This window comes from Metopolophium dirhodum, chromosome 4 (assembly GCF_019925205.1).
Source record: "Metopolophium dirhodum isolate CAU chromosome 4, ASM1992520v1, whole genome shotgun sequence".
NCBI classification, from domain to species: domain Eukaryota; kingdom Metazoa; phylum Arthropoda; class Insecta; order Hemiptera; family Aphididae; genus Metopolophium; species Metopolophium dirhodum.
Window position 1 is genome coordinate 23,704,099 of NC_083563.1, and position 18,386 is coordinate 23,722,484.

At 28.9% G+C, this 18,386-nt stretch overlaps 1 protein-coding gene across 6 annotated transcripts in view; it reads left to right on the forward strand.

The window, feature by feature from the left end:
- The first annotated feature begins 5,868 nt into the window (after positions 1 to 5,868).
- Positions 5,869 to 18,386, forward strand: part of LOC132943664 (leucine-rich repeat-containing protein 24-like) — a 165,864-nt gene continuing 153,346 nt past the window's right edge. For all 6 annotated transcript variants that reach the window (XM_061012689.1, XM_061012691.1, XM_061012690.1 and 3 more), the window contains exon 1: positions 5,869 to 6,288. The gene's annotated coding sequence lies outside the window, so the exon portion shown is untranslated. The remainder of the gene's footprint in view (positions 6,289 to 18,386) is intronic.

Below are 18,386 nucleotides of genomic sequence, written 5' to 3' on the forward strand. Positions count from 1 at the left end.
CTATTATGAATTCAAAAGATAAACTTTACATTTATATTAATAAATTATTTATTATTTACTATTAATAAATTAACCATACATTATTTTATTTTGCACTATAAATTACTTGTTGCAACAAGATAAACTATCGTGACATTTTGAGTTACATAGAAGTCCTGAGGAACGTTAACTACACTTCTTTGACGCACACTTTGTCTTACAATTGTATCTCAAGTACCCCTGTCCACCTGTTTGAGAAATTGTAGTGGAAGCTTTCCTTAAGGACACCGAGCAACTTCTTTAGGAGATAATAGTTGTTCTTTACATACAGCAAATTGATTACGGGTGTATAATTTGATTCATTACGCCCTCCTTTGTGCCTAGTATGTACAATTTACTATCGACAGCTACGACAACTGCCAATATGTTCTGTGGATCACTCGGTCAACCTCGTGGACTCGGATACGATCAGTATCACCAGGTTTGGCTCGAGTAAACTATTATCTCGACGGACGTAGCATTCTTTCGGCTTGTAATTAAACACGAAAGCTTCGTGTGTGAGAGATCGATAGTGGATACAACAAACAAACAGAGACCGCCACGTGAAATGCGTCTTTGATAATATTATATATGGGTCATTAACCACCGTTCGATCAAATAATAGGATTGTATTGTTTCTAATAATATGTCATACTTATAACGTTGTTCAGTTTTTAAAAATAGATGTTTATTTTGGTAAATGCCAAATTATAATTATGAAATAACTTGATTAAAAATAATAAAATATTATTACGTTATTTTTTTTTTTTTTTATTGATCGTGGAGCTCAGCAACTATGGCCATTAGCTGTTTGTTGTTGTTTGTATGGGGAGCGAACTGTAGGCGGTGTAACACGTGTGTGTAGTTTTGGCACATTTTTTAGTGGGCACCCGTGGGTATCTGCCATGCCCGGGTGGGGGATGGCGGCACCTTCCTCCGGACACCGTGACTTGCCCGAAGAAAAATGCCGCCCGTGAACCGAGGTTTGAACCAGCGCCGGTGTGCGTCACAACCGACGGCTTAGTCCACTCGGCCACTCCATCCCCCTTACGTTAATTTATCAGTTATAAAACGTTTTAAATTCAACGTATATTAAAAAAATATATAATATAAATGTATACATTTTTATACAACATTGATTTGAAAAGAAAAAATATATTATTATCATCTTGCTTTCGAGTCTTCGAGATAACTAGAAAATTTACAAACAACAAATAATATCATTACATTAAACTTTACCGAGTACTAGCAATGTGCCGCCCGTGAACCAAGGTTTGAACCAGCGCCGGTGTGCGTCACAACCGACGGCTTAGTCCACTCGGCCACTCCGTTCCCCTTACGTTAATTTATCAATTATAAAACGTTTTAAATTCAACGTATATTAAAAAAAAATATATAATATAAATGTATACATTTTTATACAACATTGATTTGAAAAGAAAAATATATTATTATCATCTTGCTTTCGAGTCTTCGAGATAACTAGAAAATTTACAAACAACAAATAATATCATTACATTAAACTTTACCGAGTACTAGCAATGTGGCGTTCTCAACAATTTTTAATGGATGGGGAAAGAAAACGTGATTGTAAAGTTTACCATTGCAATTTGCAAGTAAGTCTTTTATCATCTTCCCTTTATAATAACAATATAATATACATTAAATCTCAATAAATATTATTATTACACTATACCTCATACCAATTGAGATTAGTATAGCTTTAACTTATAAAATATGTATATCAAATTTTTATGATTTTTGGGACATGACATCAAGAACATCTTTGGGATCAATAACTTCTTTTCCACGGACTGCCAACAATGTTAACCAATTGAGATCGTTCAAAATAATTACGTTGAATCAGCAAAATAAAGTTACATTGATCAATTTACTCTTTACTTCAATAGTTAAGTCATTCTATATATATACACACACATATTAGGTGTGTTTTCAGTATTTGTATACAAGAAACTGTTCCCTTAGGATTCGACGTATAGAAACTATTAACTAGTATAGTTCTGCCTTCTGGTGCATAATACTATGAATAATTGGGAAATATTAATTGAGTAAATTATACATTTCTATATACACGTAAAGCATCGTGTAGGCTAGGCAAGGCTATGACAAGAAATGTACGATCTGATTTCAATTTTTACTGCCATTTCATAGTTCAGCAAGTGTGGCTGTCAGCTCGAATGTTAGCTGAGTCGAATTGAAATGTAATAAGTATTTCTAACGATTGATAGGTATTAAAAAATATATAAGTATATAAAATGATAACGACTAATCAAACATTATTTATAAATCATCACAAATTTGCTATATCATAAGTTTTCACTTACATTATGCGCATAAAAAAAACTCCAATATCAAAAGGCCATGTGGGTCTGTCACCACCATAAATGCTTTCCGCCGAGAACTTTCGTAAACATACTAAAAATAAATATCATAATATATTTTAAAATAGAACAATTATCAAAATAATGTTTAAAAAATTTGATCTCTCGTACCGCTTTAATATTATTCCTACCCAGTGTAATACCGACCAAAAATTGACAACAAACCATACGTTATAACTTTACTTTACTTTACCGACTTTCGCTGCGGCGTCGTGAGCATAAGTTAACTAGAATTAATGTTTACCGCGGGTCACATTACATAAAAACTAAACAAAAGTATATTAAATTTACATTTTCTTGGCGAGTGCTTTGTACAGAATGTATCATGTATGCTATTTGCATGTTTATATGTTATTACTTCAGTACGTTAAAACAACGCAGATATTATGATAATCAAGTGTAAATCGTTTACAGTGCATAGGTAGCAGTTACATAATTATTATTATACTATCGTATAATTTTCCGCGAGGTAATTTGTCGCGGCTATTTAATTGTATAGCATTTATCATTTCGAGCGGTGTTTAAACGTATAATATTATATTATGGTTTATAAAAAATTAAATTCTGTAAAACGAATTTTCAAGGCCATATTCACACCATTGAATAAACGCTCGGATTGAGTCCGAATATTCGTATACGATTGTGGTATGATGTTTTGTCAGTGAACTTCTATTTTACTTACTATATTTACGACACTCCATTCCGTACTCCAATAATTTTCATTTTTTTTTCGATCTAAAATACTTTTAACCAATCTAAGTTGAATTTTTCTTTTCTAAGATCTGAAATCCACGCCGACGACGTCGTTTCAATTGTTCCCAAGCTTTGTCTGCTGTGGTAGAATTATTATTATAGTTTTGAAAAATAAACAATCGATTTTTGAAATTTCATGGATAATATTGTAATGTTTTCCAACGTAGTACGTACATAATATTATGTACTTATCTATCGTCTCACCAAAAATGTACAGACCCCCTTAAGGGCCTTTAAAAAACTTGAATTATACTTTTTCAAAAACGATCCACCGATGTCTTCTATCAAAAATATTCGCAACTATTTCGTATAGGTACTTCAATTTTATCCTCTTAAGGGAATCTCCCATTCCAATGTGTGTTGTATTTTCGAATTAGGTTTTTGACACTTCCCGAGGTACCGACGTATAATTGAATCGTTTTATTTTTCGCAGGTTTTACTTAAAATTATACATTTTTTCTTTCACCTGGATAACCTAATGATAGTCAAATACGGTTTAACACAAAAACCCACACATACACACGTGTTTATCTACACCTATTCAATTATAAAATAATTATACATTATCATTTAACGCCTGCACTGCATATTAGTTAAAACTGATAGATATATGTCTTAATGTGTGTATGTGTGTGTGTGACACGACAATCACATAGCTAAGACGAAAATTTAAATTAATTTACTTTTCAAATCTTTACTTTATGGATTTGAAATTTAGCGTCTGATGACGTTAAGGTGAGAAGAGTGTTGATAAATTTGGCATTTGACAGACACGCGTGAGCAAATAGCATATGCAGTTCCTATCTACTTGTACAGTTTAATCTATTATTATACTATACCCACATACTATTATAGTATCGTTTTAATTAAAGAAAAACATTAAGCATGGACCATTATAATAATAATATGATATAATATAATACGTGGTGTACAAACGGATTAGTTTGTCGTAGTTATAATTTTACACTTCCACACTTCCAGCACATCTTACGACTATATTATATTTATTATATAGCATAATGATAATCTTTTTTTATTGCAACAATAGAATATATACAATATTTACAAAAATATGAGTTAAATATTGCAGCACCCCCAATAAGCGAAGCTTGTGCTGGGGGACGGTTCTTATTATTTAATGTGAATACATAATGGATAAATAATAATAATTTGAATAATAATTAATTTAAAAACAAAACAAACAAATTAAGATAAGAGTTTAACATAACTAACAATACACGAAAAAATCAAAAATAATTACTATTATAAATTAATACAATTTCAGACTAGTTAGATGTAAATGTTTCACATAACTTTTAAATAATAATACATTTTTTAAGTCGTTTATATTACTATTTAGTGAACGCCATAGTTTCAAACCCGTATACAACACACTAAATTATGTTAACCAAATACTTTGTTAGAGTTTGGTAGAAGTATATTAATAAACAGAGTGTAACAGATAGAACTGACTTTTAGAATAACTTTTGTTCTAATCAATATTTAAAATTTTTTTATATGTATAATTTATAGTCACTTGCGCTACATATATATTATACAAAAAATTATTTTTTTATTTTTTAACATTGAAAATAAAAAATTTTAAATTTGATTTAAATTTGTTTGGATATATTCAAAATAGCCAATTTGTGAATCTGAATATCTGATTATAAGAACAATTTTGATAGTAAAAATATTGATCTAAGTAAAGTAGTTTATTTTTTTTAAATATCAATATTTTTTTGATTAAATGACTGGAATGTAATGACTTTTTTCAAAATATGTTTTGGGAATTTGTTGACATAGTGACATGAGTATATTTCTTAAATTATTTACTACCTAATCATATAATTTTAACAATTTTTGTCATTCGTTTAAGTAGCATAATTTTTTTTTCAAGTCTTTCTGTTACACCTTGTATAACCTACAGTAGTGCGGTATACATTTTCTATAATAATATGCTTAAGCCGACGATAGATTTATAACAACAATGTAATATGCACCGGCCGCTTATTAATTCAATCCGCGGCCCACCTTTGGTTAGGTTTTTCATCTCGGAAAAAGATAATAATATTCGCATACCTACAACGACTGTCGTAGTGCGAGAGACGTTCTTTTCTTCGTCTCGTTTTTTTCTTCGATATTTTATTCGTCGCCCGCGTATATCATCGCCACCGACGACGCCGGCCGGAGTCGTATCCGGAGTCGTGACGACTCGTTGCGTGGCGCATAAAATATCAGCCTAGTCGGATCTAAACGTTTTACATAATTTTTAATATTTAGTGAACGACATAGTTTCAAACCCGTATACAACACACGATGTTGACCAATTAATACTTTGTGTTTAGGAGAAGTATATTTGATATATTATAACCTGCAGTAGCCAGTAGGGCGGTGGTATGCGTTGTCTATAATAATATGCGTGAGCCGACGATAGATTTATACCAATAATATAATATGCGCCGTCCGCTTATTAATTAAATCCGCGGTCCACCTTTGGTTAGGTTTTTCCTCTCGGAAAACGATAATAATATTCGCATACCTACAACGACTGTCGTAGTGCGAGAGACGTTCTTTTCTTCGTCTCGGTTTTTTTCTTCGATATTTTATTCGTCGCCCGCGTGGCGCGCGTATCATCGCCACCGATTCGGCGCCGCCACCGACGACGCGGCCGGAGTCGTATTCCGGGTGACGACTCGTTGCGTGGCGCACGTGCGAGCATACTGTTGTGGGGCGACTCGACGGCGGTGCCAGTTGCGGCGACTACGATAATATTAAAACGCTCACGTGCGGAGGGGTACGTCATAATAAGTAATTGTTGTTGTTGTTGTTGTTGCTGCTGCTGTTGTTGTTGTTGCTGTTGTTTACGCCGATCGCGACTTACATTTTCGGACGAATCATTTGTTCACAAGTATAATAATATTGTAATACCATCTTGACCGTTTTAACACATTTGAATATATTAATATTGTACTGCCGTCGTCGTTGTCGTTTTTGTTGTCGTTGTTGTTGTTGTTGTTATTGTTGGTGTTGGTGTTGTTGAAGTTGTGCCACGAGTGCGGTGATTTTTGGCGTACATCACACAGACCAGTATCAGTCTTTTGAGAAATTATATGTGAGTACTTACTTTTGCGAAATATCAGCTACTATATTATATTATATTATAATTTATAAAATATTACGCCAATGGAATTTAAAAACTTAATATTATAATTTAATTTTTAAATACTTTTATATATAGCAACACAAGAAAGTAGTTGCTAGTACTATTAAGACCACACTTTCTTAAAACGTTGAAAAAATATTCTTGTTTGAATATGATAGATGAGGGCTTCTTTGAAAAATAAAACAATCAACTCGCTCTGATGTATGTAAAAAAAAAAAACAGTCGATAAGTATTTCGAGTGTACCTCATCATTGAGTAATGAAACTGTAATGAATATGTTAAATTTGAATTCAATGATACATCATTGTATACGAAAAACGATTCTGAATGAAGAAAATGGATGGATTAGCCTTTATTTCTTAAGATGCTTAAGTTATATTATAATTGAAGAGCGACTTTTCAGGCTCTTAAATGTTTCAAATATGATTCTAATATGATCTAAAAAAAAATCTTAAAATATTCCCTTAGTAATCCTTAAACTCGTAAACCTTTTTTTTTACTTCAAATAATTTAAAAATCTGTACACGAGTTACAATAAGAAAGAAATGTTTAATAGACAATAGTGTAATATATGGTTACATTAAGCTTTATAAATTTATATTATTTACATCTACCATACATTAATTGCACATCATGTAATAATATGACTAAACTTGAAAACAATTATTACACATTTTTTTCAGTAAATTATTTAAATTCAATCATATTTTAAAGAATTAAATAAATTTAGAAATGTCCAATGTAATAACAAAAAAGTTGTTCGACGATTTTTTAAGACATTTTTTAAGAAATCTGTTTTTTAAGTGGACAATAAATAATAATACAATATGTACATTCTCAAATATGAAATACAGTCCAAATATTCTTTTATCTCCAAAATATGGTACTTATATGCAAAATTAATTTTTGTCTAGAAATTTTGTAAAGGATAACATTGTACCTCCGTTCCCTCGTCTAGGAAAATCAATAAATATAATATATAAAACCTAAAAATCTGCTCTCTAATAATTGTAATAAATTTATAATTTTATTATTATTATTTATATTAGTATATTCTGAATTCGGGAGGTTTAAGTAATTTTTACAAAAAACATATTGCATACATATAATTATAATATACATATTTTTTTTCTTCTTTCAAGACAATTTACAATCTTGTAAAATAAATTTGATAAATTATTATATACACGTATGCATTACGTAAACATGAACTACATGATGAAAAAGTCGCCCAACGGTAACAACTCCTTAGGCGTATAACTTATTAAGTTCTAAGTCAATACTGACGTACCGCATAACGCTGTGAATAGGTTCGTGGTATAAATAGCTTAAATATAATCTAAATATTATTGTGTATAGAAATTATAATATTTTAAGTAATGGTAAAAAGTGTCAATTATCTAAAGTCGATTGAAGCATAACACAATTGTGGCAATTTATTTTGGATATTTTCGAATTTCTGCAAGAAAAACTAATTAGGAATTTTTTTTTAGACTTTTGACCAAGAAACAACAATTTTATCCACATCAATCGTAACATATTTTTATTTTTTTAAGTAAAACTTTCAAATGTCTTTAAATAGCAGACAAATATCCAAAAAATGTGTCAAATTATGTCAAATCTATACTCTATTCACGTTAAGAAGGAACTTCGTAGAATTATGAGCAGGGGCGTGGCCGTACTACACGGCAAGCGTACCATTTGTTTACTCAGGGGGGGGTGACGAACGAGTGTTATCTGACCGACAAAAACTGGTCGTCGCAAAGCTTTCTTCTTATCGTGAATAATTCATAGAAAATGCTATTAACTATTACGAATATTTGATGAAAATGTCGAGTGTCCGCGGTTGTTCGTATTTTGTAAAAAATACACTGTTGCGTAAAACTTCACACGTTTTCCGTTGTTTTTGGTTAAAGTTTCCAAAAATTATTTCCAAAAATACTGGTACTTTTCTGACAGTTTATTATAAACATTTATATTTTATAAGATTTACAATATTTTAACGTACAGTATATCCACGTAAGATGTAAAATATTGCACACGTCAAGTTATTTTAATACCTTAAAATATTTTTTATGCCAAACAAGTTTGTGTAATTATGTGTGTGTATATGTTAACCCTTCAACCATAGTAGGTTGATTTGGTTCAAATCGTTTCAATAACTTACAATTATTATATTAATTTGTTTTTCATCATCATAGATTGTTTTTCTCTTATTGCAGGATGCCAGGATAATGAATAATGATTAAATTTTTTTAATTTTAGAGCTCTCCTTTTTAAACTACTTACTTGTCTACTCACATAATATTACTATATCAGCTGTACCCATATAATAATTACACATCACTAAATTATGCTCAAAAAAATTATGCTCAAAAATTCGCTAATGAACTTAACCAATAATTTATCATTATATTATAGTATGTATCATGATATGACATATATTGTATAATATACTATGTAAAACAAGTCACAATATAAAAATGTGTTATTTAAATATCCTAACATAATGTCAAACTTTGAATGATTGATTTTTTTCAAGGGTTGCTAAATGAACCCTTGCATTGTAAATTATATTTGATTTTTTTATAACATTGAACATAACAATTTTATTAAATAACGTTCAAATTTAACAACACAAATCACAATAATTTAATAAGTTAAATGAATTATCAGCGATTGCAAATTGAATTTACCAATATATATAATTATGTATATATGCATTTTTTATGATTATTTGTTTGGATTTTAACTTGTAGTTATATTAAAACTGTAAATTATTATATTAAACCATTTTAATATTTAACAGATCTAATGATGTTATGTAAATTCCACATACATACCTATTATAAAATGCTCTCTTTTAAATTAAATTAAATTATTCCAAATCATTTTGAACCAGCAGTTTTTATTTTCCAAACGGTCATCTAATAGCTTTGTTGAATGGTCCATCAGATGAATTACAGCTATTGTTGTGAGGGGAAACATTTTTTTGTTTTAAAACTATTTCTATCGTAAGGCTTTAAATGAAAATGTGACCAGGACCTCTTTATTGTTCGAATCACAATAATTCAAAGAATATAGTAACTATTTTAAGTCTAATCGTTTGAAATATACCGAGCCGATAATGGAAATTTAATTATTTATTTATATAGAGATTATATTATTATTATAATTCAGAGAAATAATTTACAAAACAATTTCAGAGAAATCCTAAGAACGTAGACGTTTTCCCTTCAATTATTGTCATTAATCATTATTGATACGTAATTTATTATAATTACGCAGGACCTTTAATCTAATCGTAAAACCATTTTTTTAACACCTTATCTATTGCAATTAATAATATATACATTGTAGAATATACCTCTAGAAATTAGAATATTTTTTACTCATTTGCATTTTAAAATAGTAATTGTATAGGCATTGAATAGGCATCTCTGTATACAACGGTGTATAGTCGAAGAATTCAAAATACCTAGTCCGAATATTAGAGAACTCTGTGTACAAAATTACTTACAACATGTGTTTTAATGATTTTTACATACTGTGTCACTAATGTAGATTTCCACACCTCATTAATTATTAAATGTATAAGATTAGTTATATAGGTCTGTTCTCTAATCTCTCTGTTGTTATAGTTTTTTTTCTGCAATACGTTGTATTTTGAAGGGTTTCAAATCTAGTTTTTTAAACATTTTTCGTTGTTTATTTTTTCTGTTTAATCGGAAAACAATATAATATATTATTGTTATACACTTAAAGTTTTAGGTACGCAGTTTGATAGACACATTTCATATTGTTTCTTTTAAGTTTTAAACACTTATCTAATGTGTAAAAAAACATATTCGTACATTATCTAATAATACATAACATTCTTAATATAATTAAGAACACGTAGACGAATTCATGTAGGTATTTCTATTTACTTCAGTAGGTATATAATATGTATAATATTAAGTAAATACTGAATTTAATAAAATACAATTATTATAGTGTTTAACATTTGAATATAGGGTATTCATCGCTGTCCACATAATATCATGATGTGTAAAATGCATAATAATTAATGAGAGTTATTTACATATTTATATAAAATCCTATATTTTAATATTAAAAGTTAATATTTTGTGAGCAAAAAACCTTAAAACTCTATAATTTTTGTGCAGTTTTTTGGCTCATATTATACTTATAGATGTGTTGCATGAGTGTTGTCATGACCATTGAGCATTAAATTAGAAAAAAATAAATATTTTTTTGATAAGAAAATGTCATGTGTTATGTACCTTCCTAAGTGGTTCTTGAAATACGACGTTGAGACACTTTTTATAGTGTCGAGGATACCCAATATAATAAGGTTTAAAATAATAACAATAATAATAACTCAATAACACTTTTATTTTTTTCTTAAACATATTTTCTTTGTTTCAATATAATATAGGAATCGATACTACATGGTCTACATGGCTAGGGTTATTCGCGGAAAAATACTATCGATAAACTCGTTTAATAAAACATTATATTATCGTTTATTCTATAAATATCTACTCGGCCACTTATCCCAATGGAGGTCGCATTATAAATTCTATATGTTTAATAAATTTATAGTATATCGATGTTATACGATCACTGGTTTTTAGTTGTTATATGTGTATTTAATGTACCTATACGAACATAATTTTTTTTTTTTAAAAACACGGTTTGTGAAACGTAAAACGTTTGCTAGGTAAAAACTGGTGGTCGCCTCTATATAAGCATTTAATAATATTTATGAGCCGAAAAAATTTTAAGTATTAGAAGCGTTAAAAAAGTTTTACATATATTTTTTATGACGTTTTGGAAGCAACGGATGGATGCGAAATGGACCGTATGGCAAATGGGTACTACCCTAACGATACGAACATAAAAAATAATAATACATAAACAAACGGGTGCGGGCGACTAAATGCTACTTTTCGACGAACTTTTACACATTTAACGTTTATTAATTTCTACGCCGAGAAGGAATATTAAATATCATATTTATCGGTACCATAAAGCAATAGCGATGGAGAAATACCACACAAAAATCTTATTTATACAAATGGTATACTAATAAATAATAACCTACAACACGTAATTTAGTAGAACATTAATTGGTTGCCTATATTATCCTCTCAACTCTTGGTGGGTAGGCCTTGGTTTTTTTTCGATTTATCTCTATAACAGTTAATAAATAACAATATTATTATAAAATTAGTATCGAATATAGTTAAAATGATTATGATTACTGATGAAAAAAATCTAATAATTTCATTTACATGAAGCTCCAAGTGACAATAGAGTTGTATATCAAAAAGAAATTAGTCGCTCCTCGCCAAAACAGTCAAACTTTATATTATACGCCATTGAATGGTAGTGGACATATTATATAGTACGCCGAGAAATATATATTATATTATAAGAATCTTAAAGTATATATATATATATATTGTCCTACATATTGTATATGTGAACATATAATAATATGTTTGCAGGTGGGTTGCGTGTCGACGGTATATATTATATTGTGTGCAATGTGTGCGTGTGTGCGTGAGTGCGCGTATGTGTGTGTGTGTGTGTGCGTGTGTATTATGTGTGAAACATAAACTAGTCAAGTTTTCTCTCCTGCCAGTCTTACTTTTTTAGATTCTTTATTTTTATTATTTTTTTTTTCTCCAATGCGGATTTATTTCATTTTTATTTTATTTGCACCGAAATCCAATAACGCAGGGAGTAGGGTTAAATCTCGACGGGCGCGCTGTTTATCTCAACGGCGCATTCCCAATGGATCGGACGGACGGCGACTAGAGCTAACCTCTAACAAACCGAACGAAAGATTACATCGCCCGCGAGTGTACCTACACCAAATACCAAAACGTATAATATTACGTACGTTGTTCGCCAAATTCGTTATTATATTATATCTCATTTTTATTTCGATTTCAATGCACACATAGATGTGGGTAGGTACACCGTACACGGAAGTATTGTTATTTGTTTCCTCATAAACGAAAATTATTTTCACATCAGCTATACTCAATCCTCTATGTTTATTTGTCATATTCCTCTTTACTCTTCGGAGTGTGCAAACAATATACGTGCATGTGTCACTTTTGTACATGTATTGTGTGTAAAATATTTTCCGTCCAAGTTAAACCTCCATCGTTCGATGAGCTAAATACTGCTTTGAACATAAAATATCCGTGTTTCAATTCTACCGGGGATTATCTAAAATTTTTTTTGAACAAAGTTAAAAGCGTTTTTCAAAGTTTAATAAAGTATGTTATTTAACTACGACATCCTCGTTTTTTGCAATGATGAATATTTTTTAATGTTTTTAATTTACCTATTCGGTAGTTTTTATATTATTGTTTTAAATGTTAATACAAGTTTATTATTCGCACTAATAATGTAAATAATATAATATTATTTACGCATTTCATACCGTACAACTATTTCAAATTTCGATGCAATTTGTATTTCTAAGTGACAATTAGAAAATAAGAACCCTCTGGTACTATTGTCAGGTCACTTCGGTAATAATCAATTAATGTCGGTTAATTTGGGTTGGTTATAGAGTGGAAAATGTAATTAATTATTTAAACCAGCTCAAATACCAACCATATACATGCAGAAATCATACATTGTGTTAACACTTAAGTCTTAACGTTCTGGTTTCTATGGTTTTGTAATAGAACTATAGAAGCATATATTATGTCATGTTGTTTTCTGATTTATGTTGAATAAATCACGAGAGATGTGTAATCAACAGTTCAGTTGTGTCCCTGCCGTTGTCCTGGTTCTATTGTCAGTAAATAAATTAAGAACGAAGATGAGATTTCGTGTAGGAAAGACAAAGAACTCAAAACAAATGTTTAAAGATCGACGTGCATCATTGAATATAAAAAAGTGGAGTTTTCAACATAGATGCGGGTTTCTAAAAAAGTAGTGATTTTTAAACTATCCAAATTAGTATCAAGGTTATATCCTAAATCCACTAGCCCGGAGAAAGAGTAAACATTTTGATCTAAAAGTAAAACGGAATAGTTTTATAATAAAGTTTACATTACGTACCTATCCAAATAATCTCAACCATAATTTACGGGGGTCGTAAATTTCTAAAAATAACTTGAAATATTCGAAAATCACAGTAATTTTAAGCCTCTCATTCGTAACAAATATAAATAAAATTATTTATTAATCATCATAATGTCACATAACTACCACAAGCTATTAAATATAATACGTTAGCATCGTTTTGAAAAGGAAACAATTAGGAACGATTGAAAAAATTATGTGATTGAGCTGAATAATCGGAGCATCTTTGATGAATATCGAGCGCAGCAAATTACAATTAACAAAACTCAAGGGCTGTAGAGTATTGATCTGATAATACATAATGAGAAACAGACATATTGTATTTAGACAAACTGGTGTTCAGTCATAGGAAATTATGCGTGAATATATCCAGATGTATCAAAAAAAAATTATTTCTAAACAAAAACGTGTTATAAATTGGCTAAGCCATTGTATGGGGTAAGGGATGGATATAGGGTTGGTGTCTATATAAATTGTTTTCGAAAAACGATAACTGATCCAATTTTAGTTTAAGCAAATTTAATAATGGCTTTGTTAAAAACAGATGGTTGATCATATTTTTCACCGGTTTGAGTATTCATATCAAAAACTATTCCGAAGTACCATCTGTGTTCAATTTACAATGTATACACTGCTCCATATATTTTGAGCTTTTTTACTACCTAATACCTCATAAGACCTAAAGTGTTACACATTTACACAACAACGTATATGTAGAAACAAGAACTTCACTTAACAACAAAGAGAAAAAAAATGTCACTACAAATATTCAATGTTTGGCCAAACATTTTTTTCTTGATAAAATTATAAATAAAAAGTAATAACATAATACCTAAACGTGGTGTGTTGGTGAAATAAGTATGAATTATAGTTAAAGTTAATTTAGTTAACTTAAAGTACAACTCTAATATTAGATAATATAATGTATTATATATTATTATAATACACTCGTACTGTTACATACATTACATTTCAAACACATTTTCTATCAATTAAATATTCACATCTGAATGACTTCAAAAAGTACATTATTTGCTTTTATTGCTGTATTTCTTATACTATTCAATTATTAAATTACAAATATAATAATTTCAGAAAATAGTTTTGTAGTATGTTGTTTAAAGTAACTACTTAGATACTTGACGTGTAAAAAAAAAACAATAATTTGTACGTAATAAACATTATGTTATTGTAATATTCATTCAACTAAATTAATAACTCATATGGACAATTTTTGAGTAATTTACAATAACCTTCATAGAAAAGACAAGTGTTTCCATTTAATTTTATAGTTACGAAGTTTGGATCAAAAGTTTTGAGTACAGTAATTCATCAAATGTGGTTTTGGTACTAGAAACATAATAATATTAATAGCAACAGTAACATAACTCTTAAAACGGATGACATAAATAATATCAGACTTACATATATATATTATTATATACGATAAAGACTAAAGTTTTTGATAAGGACTTTCAGTCATTACTTATAAATTGTTTTTAAAACGTGTTAGGTTTCTAAAGTAAGTAAGGTATCTGTAAGGCTGTAACACCCACAATATATTTTATTTTCATTGCCTCTTAATAATTACTGCATACTTGACATAACACTTGCTACTTACACTACCTACAAAAATTATAGTAATCAGCCGTACTTGTCGTACCGATTCACAGCTTTATGGTAGAAATTTCAACAATATAATATCATTGTATTTAGATTTTTTGTTTGTACTGATTTATTAACATTATATTATTTTAATACATTTTCAACTAAATAATAATATTGTTCGTAAAATACGTATATAAATAAAGCCTTTATAGTTTATAGATAGTTTTAATTTTAAATTTATTCAAAACCCTAAGAAAATCCCATAGTAAGCATAATGTTAAACTACAAAAAAGTATAGAAGAAATCATGATATTTAAACAAATTAAATACGCACAGTTTAAATAACCTCTGCTGAAAAGAGTTTTTTGAACTTGAGATAATTTATAATTTCTTAGAAATGTAATATCATAACTCACCACTACCCTTGTTTAAGATGACCGAAGCAAGACCAGTTTCCATACTATGTTTCTTATATCCGACTTTTCTTAAATTTACATATTTATACACATAATATTATATTAATATACGTACTTTTCAATTTTTCAATTTTTTTTTTCATAATAAAATATATTACCGGGATATTTTTTATTATATAATTATAATTAAAGCCTTCATTAAAAGCTTGAATCATTTTTTGGTTAATGTACAAGTTACCTAATTTACTCTAAGCACTTCATAAATAAAATAGTAATGATGAAAGCAGTTTTTTAAAACTTTTTTTCGGTTAGTCCATATAATAATATAATATATTCCTTTATTTATGTTCAATTATTTTATTATTTTTAATTATTATATTAGGTTAGGTTAGCCTAAACGAAGGATAATGAAAAAAATATTTATTTGTACTCAGCCTAATATTCTTTGTACCACCTCATATTGTAGGTATATATTTTATACATACCTATGTACAGAGTGGTTCACCAAGCATGGTCACCCTAATTTTTTTCATTATTATTAAAATTATTAAAATTCTGATTTTTGGAATTTTTTTTATACTCACTGACCATTTTCTTAAATTCTTGAATTTTTAGAAGTACTCAAAGAGTGTTCTGAGGCAGCTCAATATTCTGTTTCTCACACGAGAACCCACTTTTCGAATGTAATTAATTTACCAGATAATTTTTCTGAAAATGTTGACTATCAAAATTAAAATTCAAACAAGTAGTTTTGAGTTATTTAACTTTGCGTGCTAGGCAAGGATAATGGTCCACGATAATGGGTTTGGAAGATATAGGGGCTAAGGTGATTTAAAAATCTTGGTGAGTAATAATAATTTATCAACATTATTAATTTGTAAAAATTGTCTAAGCATAATAAATACTAGAGTCAATATTACATCTACTTTATATTTTTGTAAACCCACTTTTAAAGAATATTATCCTTAGAATAAATATTTTAATTACTAAGAAAATTATTCGTCCAAGTTTTGAATTGGGTACATCAAAGTTTCCAAAAAAATATCCAATAATTAATTTACAGTAAAAATGGAGGTTCTCATTTGAAAAACAGAAGTTTGTCTCGCCACAGGATACCTATTCCTTAATTAGTAGAAAAAAATTCAAGAATTTGAAAAAAAAAGTTTTGAGTATATTTAAAAATTCCAAATATCAGAACTTGAATACTTTCATTATTAAAAGAAAAATGGAGATGAGTATGCTTAATAAATTACCCTGTAATTTAAATAATTCTGAAAATTTAGATTTTAGAACAATATTGAGTTTAGACACACAGTCAGATCCCTATTATTATAGGTACCTACTTGCTATATTGCTATAACTGAATAATAATTTGCATTTTAATTCCATCGAGACGTTTATTGATCCACGCAAATAAAAAATTAATTTTATTCTCATCGATAATACATATGCATAAATATATTACATTTTTATTTTCTGCTATTATCAAACATTGAACAAAATTATTAATATCGATATTAAAATTGGCAAGAGTGACATTTTATCGAAAATTTAATTGTAATCAATTTAGTGTGTACATAAAACATCCCTCTGGGATTGGATACGAGAAATAATTTATTAATGTTACATAAACTGGCATCCACTATAAACATGTTGGTATCCATTGGATTTAAGCTACGTAGCTTATAGGTACCATTATAGAAAATGCAGACAATTTATTTCATGACTATTATAGGTATGCAGTATCGCGTTAGATTCCTAACAAGACAATAAATATTTATTTGTTTTACGTAAGCATTTTGTTTTGTTATATAATTTTAGGTATTTTAGGGCAGACGGAGCACTCAAAAAGTCTCGTGTAGCAAAAACCTTTAAAGATCGGTACTCGATACTGCGTGGTAATTTGATAATAATATAGTTTTCGATTTTTCTCAATTGTTTTTCTCTAAGCGTTTAAAAAAACCTATCTACAATAATATGGTATAAAATTGTTGATCAAATGCAGGCAACACAATAATTGAGTTCCGTTCAGAATTGGTTTTTGAATCATTGCTTTCAAATGTACGAGTAATACACTAATACCTTCAACCACCTGCACCACTATAACCTGTGTGAAGGTGAGCGAACAGTTTCGAGTGCACGACACGGCAACTCTTTATAGGTTTTTATATCCCGTTTGACTTTCCTTTTTGTTTTTCAACAAATGTCTACCTCAGCCCCTTACCATTGTTTCGGGTTTGTTATAACATACATTTATAATTTTTTTTTCAATATTAACTATTAACCAATTCCATATATTTAATTGTAAGTCGTTAATAAATATTTACACACTCTATTTTAAAGCTATTGGTTTACGAGATCGAGAAGGTTTTTACTTTTTAATACTTGTTTGAAATTGAGATAAGTACTTTTAAAATCGACTTCACATTGTGTGCGTTTCAACTATTCGGATTGTAATAACGGATAAGCCTTTTATAAGGAATGCAAATTGTACATACTTTACTTGCACTATACTTATATTATAATATATACAACATCTAATAATGTCGATTGGCTACAATATATAATATTCCTTTATTACAGCAACGGGCCTTATAATGTTACCCCGAGGAAGGTTTAACTGTTATAGTTAATATTATTATAATATGCCTACCTACCTGAAACATTACACTGAATAAGGGATATTTTGGGTATTCTCACTTAAGTATTAAATGTTTAATATTGTGTATCAAAATATGGTTATGATTTGTAAGTATAACGGTTACTCCGCTTAGGGCTATTTTAAAAAAACGCATCTAAATATTAATAAGCATTACAATATATTTTGATAACGATAAGGACCTTTGTTGTGTTTTTATCATATTTTTTAAGGTATACCGGTAGTACTATTAGTAATAATTATTA